The 8,315-nt window shown below is 37.1% G+C and overlaps 1 long non-coding RNA gene across 2 annotated transcripts; it reads left to right on the top strand.

Moving 5' to 3' along the window:
* Window positions 1-724: 724 nt before the first annotated feature.
* On the top strand, window positions 725-3,875 carry LOC149679817 (uncharacterized). 2 transcript variants are annotated; one of them, XR_016365939.1, is made up of 2 exons: window positions 725-1,873; window positions 2,069-3,875. It is a non-coding gene; the product is annotated as an uncharacterized LOC149679817 (long non-coding RNA). The 2 variants fall into 2 exon arrangements; XR_016365940.1 differs by having other exon boundaries at window positions 1,970-3,875.
* Window positions 3,876-8,315: the final 4,440 nt, after the last annotated feature.

The following is an 8,315-nucleotide window of genomic DNA, read 5'->3' as shown; positions in this document are numbered from 1 at the left end:
CACCAGTCTGTCAAAAACGTAACGGTTTTCGATATCACACGTTTTCTCTTTCTCTTTAGTTATGTTAAGTATATTTCCCCATGGGTGTTCAGAAAATTATAATATCCTAAAATATGGTAATTAACTTTGAGATATTTTAAATTAAGCTGTCTTAAATTACTGCAAAACTGTAATTTATCAAAATTGTAAAAAAATAACAACCTCTCTCAACTTAATTAAATAATTATAATAATATAGACCCAGCTTAAACCGTCTGTCTGTCTGAAAGTAACGCTCGAACAATGCTGATCCTCTTCCTCACATATCTCCGAGGGGTTAGTCACTTAAAGGGTCCCAATTGGCCCACACCGACTTCGGATTAGGCGGAATCATTTTAGAACCAGTTGTCAAGGTCAGGATTTCACGTTTACCAGTAATCACTTTAGTACAGTAAAAGGTACAGCCGTGTACACCGATCTCGCTGAGTGAATGGCCCCTCGAGCGTCCCAGACATCTAAACACACCCATATTCAAATCTTTTCCAGCTTCAACGACAACTACAGGACAACTGCGTCGACGCTAAACATTGTCCAATGATCCCCATTTTAGTCACAACGAAAAATACCATTATAAACACTACATAAAAAGAACAAGTTTGGTGCACCAAACAAAGTCCTTGTCAATCATACATTATAAATATAAAAAAAACCTTTCAGAGCGTTTGGATCATATCGTGGGAAACTTTTGAAATACATTAGAGGGAAGATCTAGCGTATCATTCGGCTGACTTAATAGTATAATACAATAGGAGGCACCCAAGCCCAAGTCTAACCGCATAATATTGCGGTCACAACATTTAATAAATGTATGTATGGATAATAAAGAATTATGGAAGGTTATCCCTCCATTTCTCCCTCCTTGTCTCGTGTGTTTACGACGTGAAAACCACAACGAATCTCTTGTAACGTGCACGTCAAAAGAGGTATAAAACAACCCATCCTACCCCCAAGGTGTAAAGTCAAATACATGAACCAGCCAAAAAGCTATTTTTGAATTCTACCGTATGCCTCTTTAACAATTTTTGGAAGTTTATGGTAACCTTTGGTGGAAGCCCTGCCATTGGGAAGCCATACGTTTCTCGTAACCCTTGCCGATCGCCGCATACATCTTAACCCTAACGATGATAATGGAGTCAGTAGAAGCCAATATCGCTTTCTGGGAACTGAGAACGCAGTCCGGATATTGCTACGATTTACCAACTGCGAACGAGGTGACACACACAGATACGTCCAATGTAATACCTCTCCCTGACGTCATTGTCACTCGGAGAGTTAAAAAGGCTTGCGATTAAGAGGTGCATGCACTCCTTGGAAAGCAGATGTGCATATTGCTCATATGAAAACCTCTCTCTCTCAATACAAGTCAGAACCAGGGCGAAATGGAAAGAAATTTGGAATTCATCTCGCGGAGTCTCAATGACATTGAACATCTGCCTTACTTTGGGTTCGTGACACGGTAGGTCTCGAGTCCACCAGACATTATTCAACTTCTACCCTAGCTCTATATCGTGTTTAGGAAAATAAGGCAGAAGATTCAATGCCAGTTCAAATGGTTAAAGGATATGTCGCTATAGCTAGACTAGGGCAGACTAACTAATAGTGATGGTTTGATTCCAATAACAGCTGCGCTATTTTTAGCCAAAAGGAGTTTTCTAAAAGGCAATCGCTTAAAACTTCGACGAAATTGGAAAGAGTTTTTCAGGAGCGCTAATTGAACTTGATATATTTTTCAAACGGTATAAGAAAGAAGTTACTTCAATTTCTTCTAAAAAGCCATGAAAAAAAAACGTAAAGGACGGCTTGGATAAAAAAATGAAAACAAGGTGGACAAACAGGTAATGCAGGGTTTCACATCCTGTAGAGTTTTAAAGGGATAGTGAAATAGGGAAAGGCTAGAAGGGTTTGGCTTAAAATAGCTCCTTTTCTTTCAGCCAAAATGGTGGCAAGCTTTACTGAGTGGAAGGCAAGAGAGGGAATGCGTCTTATTGGCTAAGCAGGGGTGTGGTTTAAAATGAATCCTCCCCTTTCAGACAAAATGGCGGCGGACTTTACTGAATGGAAGGCAAGCGATGGAATGTGTTTGAACCTTTATGACGTTACCCCTGTTGCTATAGTTAAGAACAACGTAATCAAACGGTAATCATGAGCTACGAATGATTTACAACAATCAGAAGTCGACACAGGTATGACGCACGTCATCACCTACGATGGGCTGTGTCCCATTCCAATTTCGAATAATTTTCAATAAAGCAAAACCTAGTTCATCACTTTTCACATTTGCAACGATCAAACCTTAACAAGCACTCGAAAAAACAAAATCTTTCTACTACCCCTTTATAGACTTCTTCTACACGATCTCAACAATGGTATAAGTTTCAACCAATTTAGTCTTTTTCAGTTCGAATCAATCTAAGAGACTAAGAAAAAACACTTTCTGTAACCAATTTATAAGCGTCCGGTTATCCTGCTATATATAAAACCAGCTTGATCAAGTCGGTGATTGCTCCGAAACGATAACACGATCCTACACACTATCAACTTAACCTGACGCTAGAAGAGTAATTGTAAGAAAAAAAACCTCCACCAAAGCAGGCCGATTAAAAGTGTTAACAGAAATGTCTTCCATTGGAAAAGAAGTGATTTTTTTATTTTACTCTGTTAAGCCTTGGCTCTATAGTATATCAATCGAAAGGAACTTGCTAGTATCAGTTGACAGCGATTGAATGGTTGGAGATAAGGGTTTAATCTAAGCTTCAATGGTGACAAGTGAAAAGCGGGGAGATGGATGCGTGCAGTAACTTCTTTAATTATCGCAGCGAGCTATAAGTTCCGGGGCGACTAATTTCAAGGAAGAAAGTGAAGTTCTTTAAATGAAGTTGGTGATGTTTGTAACATTACATTTAAGGGGAGTTGGACAATAGGGCTCGAGGTCGAGAAATGTTTGGGTTGGTCACTTGGTCAGTAATACTGATTAGATGATATTGTGGGAAATTGAGACTTTATTCTTAATTGCAATAATTAATTAAATTAATTAACTTGAATTTCTGAGAATGTTATTGATAGAATATTTACGAGAGTAATCGGTATTGGAATAAATTTATCTATAAATTTGTGTGACAATTTTGAGTAAATTAATCTAAGAACTTGTGTGTAAATTAATCTATGAATTTGTTTGAGAATTTTGTGTGTAAATTTATCTAAGAATTTTCGTGTGAATTTTGTGTGTGAATTAATCTAAGAATTTTCGTGTGAATTTTGTGTGTAAATTAATCTAAGAATTTTCGTGTGAATTTTGTGTGTAAATTAATCTATGAATTTGTTTGAGAATTTTGTGTGTAAATTTATCTAAGAATTTTCGTGTGAATTTTGTGTGTAAATTAATCTATGAATTTGTTTGAGAATTTTGTGTGTAAATTTATCTAAGAATTTTCGTGTGAATTTTGTGTGTAAATTAATCTATGAATTTGTTTGAGAATTTTGTGTGTAAATTTATCTAAGAATTTTCGTGTGAATTTTGTGTGTAAATTAATCTATGAATTTGTTTGAGAATTTTGTGTGTATATTTATCTAAGAATTTTCGTGTGAATTTGTGTGTAAATTTATCTAAGAATTTTCGTGAGAATTTTGTGTGTAAATTTATCACTAATAGGCACTTCGTATTATGAACACCTTAGTTTTCCGGAAAATTTATAAAATACTAAACCTATCCTCTAGAGTCTAGAGGTTCATATACCAACTAAAATATTCAACTTCTGAAAGATTTTTCTCTTAAAAATGCATTTCTAAATAAAATAAGGTAATCTAATACAATATTTAAATTAAAAGCTTTTATTTTCATTCATTGTGTGCCTTTTAACCCGACATATCCTTATCAGTATTATTTTATCGGGAATGGCTATAGCCTTTTCTTCCTTTTTGTCAATGAAGCCACGCACCCTTACCGTTCGTTTTTCCTATTTCCTGGCCCCTGTATATCGAGTTTCTCCGCCTAACAATGAGATTAGGATCGTTTCTGACGGTTCCCTTAAAGGACTCGATGAATTCAATAGGGTCTGTGCCAATAAAGACCTTTTCTATTATGCTTGGTGCTTGGTAATTCAGTATAACCTTTCTTCCATGGATAAGAAATGTTAAGACTTCTTTCTATTCAACACCTTTAATGGAGATAAACTGAGCAGAGGTGTGTGTTCGTTCCGGAACTTTTGGGAAGGGCATCGATTTTAATTGATAAATAGTTATTTATTTTGGTAACCTTTAAGGTTTTCCAAGGTCATGATGGCCATTACCCTACCTTAAACCAGAAGTTCACAAGATATGTTAGCCATACTGGTTACTGAGAGCTTGGGGATCGAGCAAACAGGGGCCAAGGAATTGATGAAAATATTCACAAACATACTCCCCTCCATAGGAATAGCATTACACCCAACTTTGGAGGCTCATAACTCTGTTTCTACTGAAGATCCGGGGATGTCCTTTGAGTATGTTATAGTCCTATTTGCTCCCCATCCAACTATACTAAAAACTTGGGGATCGAGTAAACAGGGGCCAAGTAATTGAGCAAAATGTTTATAAACATACCCCCGGCCCCTCCATAGGAATAGCATTACATCCAACTTTGGAGGCTCATAACTCTGGTTCTACTAGAGATAGGAAGATGCCCTTTAAGTATGTTATAGTCATGGCCGGATTAAAGGGGGGCAAGGCTTGTTGGTGGCGCATTGAGTTTAACTATTCCCCCTTAGCAACATTTGCTGTTACGTTTTTTCGACTTAAGGGGGCGCACATTATCCTGGCCCCCGGGTGCAAAATTGCTTAACCCGGCCCTTGAAAGGGGGGAAGGGGGGAGTTTCTCATACCACACGGCGCGGGGAAGCTGAGATGAAGTATACTTTTGGTTTCGCCAATGAACTTTTGCTAGCATGGTTTGATTGGAAACACATTTCTGAACCTCTCTCTTAAAGAGAACATCCGTTCTTGACTGTTTAAGATGTAAGCACTAATTTCACTGTAAATTATTACACAGCATCATAATGTATTGTATACACAAACCGCATTGCATTTGAAGTTCTTCGACCCCACGCACAGTTCTGCACTATTTTCGTTGTATTTTCGCTACTGCCACAGTTAAAGCGTTGAATGTTATGTTTACATAATATCAAGCTATTCAATCTCTTTGGGGTTTTGGTGGGGCCAAACGACGCAAAACTGTTCGACTCTGGTGTTAATAGTTGACGGATAAGTTGCAGAAACTTCACACGTCCTAAAACTTTCCGAGTCATCCGCGAAATCATTCAAATTTACCATGAATATGAACTTAATATACAAATATTTGATTCTAAAGGAATCATAGGACCGCTGGTCTCCCTGTGCAGCTCCTAACACAATCCAATACTCAGATTAAAACTGAACTTATTCATAGTTGAACCTCACATTTTACACCAAGTTAAGGTTACACCCAAACGATATCTGGTTCGCCCTACCAGTCTTAGTTAAGCCGCATTATCAAGTTAAGTTGGTAAAGCTGGTCTTGCGTCTCCTTATTCTGAACGTGTTTAGATTATGGAGCTCGGCCCTTAATCCTAACACTAGTCTGTACGTTCGTTTGGTAACTTGGATGGCAACTCATTAGATTAAACGGGCAAGAGGAAACATTAAAAACACTACAGGTTTCTCGGAATGACTAGAACAGCAGCTGCCCAACACTTAATTCTTGGAAATCATGACTTTTACGACTCCTTATTTTCTACCGTGAACCATTTTACAAGCGGATTTAACTTAGTACTTAGGAGTAAAGCTCAATTTCAAAGGCAAAGGCTTAAAACGTTTAAATTCATAATTAATATTTGGATCTTAATATTTTTTCTCAAAATATATACAGGGTGTTTCTGATAAGTCTGGAATGGCATAAATTAAGGGGGATGCTAATTCTTTGGAAAATCGATCGATTTTGAGTCGAAAATGTTCTATGCCTTCTTCTATCGCCTCCATTTTGTTTACCACAAGGGACAATGCTGTTTTCGAGTTAAGATTGTTATTGGAGTATTTTACGGATGACCCCTTAATTAAATTTAATTAAGAAACTGATTTTGACAATTACTTCTAATTGAATTTAACTAAGGGGTCATCCCTAAAACACTGAATCAAATCATAACTCGAAAACAGTACGTGACCCTTTTGGCAAACAAAATGTAACAGATAGAAATTACTTACATTTTCGACTCAAAATCATTTTCCTAAAGAACACAGTCTCCCTTAATTTATTCCAACAGACTTATCAGACCCTGTAAAACATGTTTTTGCCATTACAATATACAAGAATTAATTATATATCCCGCCAAAACTAAAATTAAGATCTGACCAACAAAATAATTAATGAATTTTTTGACACCCTCTATAAAATGAAAAACATTTGAGAATAAAAAAAAATAATAATTCAAGAAAATAATAATAAAAAAAATAAAGTAAAAACCGTCTAAAAGTCACGCCTATCCAGTATGGCCCAACCTAACTTATTAAAAGAAAAACATGAGAATAGAGAAGAAGAAGAAGTTCTAAGAGAGAGAGAGAGAGAGAGAGAGAGAGAGAGTTCAACAGGCGTGTTGTTTTCTCCCACAAGAACTATACAAAAGTGTAAATTTAATCTAATAGGGAGCGTCGGCGGATATCAAAGAACGAAAAATACCTTACGACGTCAGTTTAACCACCCCATCCATATCTCACCTTCTTGTTCTTGGATATATTAAACTATAGCGAGTGCATTCAGTTATTTGCCTTGTCACAAATTTTTATTTATATTTCATTAATTACTTGCTAGGAAACCAACACTCAGGCGAAAGTGGGGAGACCGTCATCTTAGTTAATTGGGGTATTATCCCTTGCGCCAAGAGGCACCGACAGATGGAGCCTGAGTTCACACTAGACGCGGTGCGGGAGGCAAGACAACTCGCGCCTGCCTCTAGTGGCGCTTCTTAGTGCCAGGGAAATAACCCAAGAAGGCTGCAGGGTTGAACCGAAATTTTCAAATTCAATTTTTTTGACTTTTTTTCTGGTTGTCAACTTTTCCCTGATCTTTTTTCCACGATTTTCCCTGACCCAATTGGCATTATTCTAAATATAAGTAAACAAATGCCTTTAAATCGCATTTTTGAAATTTTAATGTAAATTGCGATCGAAGTGTCGGTGTCAGGTCATACGTGATCTTGCTAAAACACCGTTGAAAACGTCACGCAGCTGGATGGTTCAACCACGAATATTTTGGCCACTTAAACAAATTCCATGACTTCGTTGAATTTCTTAAAATTCCCTTTCTTTCCCTGATCTCTTTGATCCATTTTCCCTGAAATTTCCAGGCTTTCCATGACCTGTGGCAACGTGCCTAGGGCGTTTGCTTCTCTTTTGGAATTAAAATAACGGCCTATGAATGGTTTAACCAAAAAATAAATGACTATGCACTAGAGGGATGAATCCCAATTTTTCTCCATGGTTAATTTCTCCAAGGGGATGGATACCGAGTCCCACCACCAAAATTAGTTTCTCTGTTAAAGTCTCACCTTTCATAAAATTTCCTCATAAAAATGAATAAAATATATATGGCTTCGAATTAAACTTCAAGTGTTAAATTCGAGGCCCTACGAGATTTAAAATTGTCGCCGTCAACAAGGTTGAAGGTTCCTTTCGTTTTCCCCCCAAAACACCCAAAAACCGCGTAAACACATTCAACCATTTCGAATTTTAAGCAAAATGGGGAAAACACCATTGTCGTTCGTTTCATACAATTAGGGCCTACCAATGTATGGTGGTAAACGAAGTATTTTGAAGAATGGTTTTGATGTGGTCCCAGAAAACCGCGGCGCTTTCAAAAATATAACATACAACTCGGATAGGAAGGGGGTGAATGTTTAGGAATATTCTAAAGAGCCTTTTAAAGGCAGGTTAGCAAAGTTTAAGTGTGTAGGTACTGAAGGGGCTAGGGAAATTTATTTACTTTAACTGCGCATGCGCTTCAGGGCTTGATTTCATTCTCATTCTTTATAGATTCTTAATTTGTCTGTATTGACCAATTTGACCAATCAGTGATTGCAATCAGATCTACTTTAATATTATACATATTACTGTACGCAGTTATCTTTGTCATCACATTTAATTTCCCTCTATACCCAGCTGCAGAAAATAGCAGTCAACAACTGCACCAATTCGGCTGGTGATTGGCGACATAATTCATGTTGAATTTTGAGCCTGCATGCATGCGTAATTAACACGGGGAAAATTAATTAATGA

The sequence above is a fragment of the Phalangium opilio genome, unplaced genomic scaffold, assembly GCF_054372755.1.
Source record: "Phalangium opilio isolate 3A_F unplaced genomic scaffold, DU_Popi_V2 ptg000041l_1, whole genome shotgun sequence".
In the NCBI taxonomy this organism is placed as follows: domain Eukaryota; kingdom Metazoa; phylum Arthropoda; class Arachnida; order Opiliones; family Phalangiidae; genus Phalangium; species Phalangium opilio.
The sequence above is the reverse complement of the archived record's forward strand: the minus strand, read 5'-3'. Positions and strand labels throughout refer to the sequence as shown.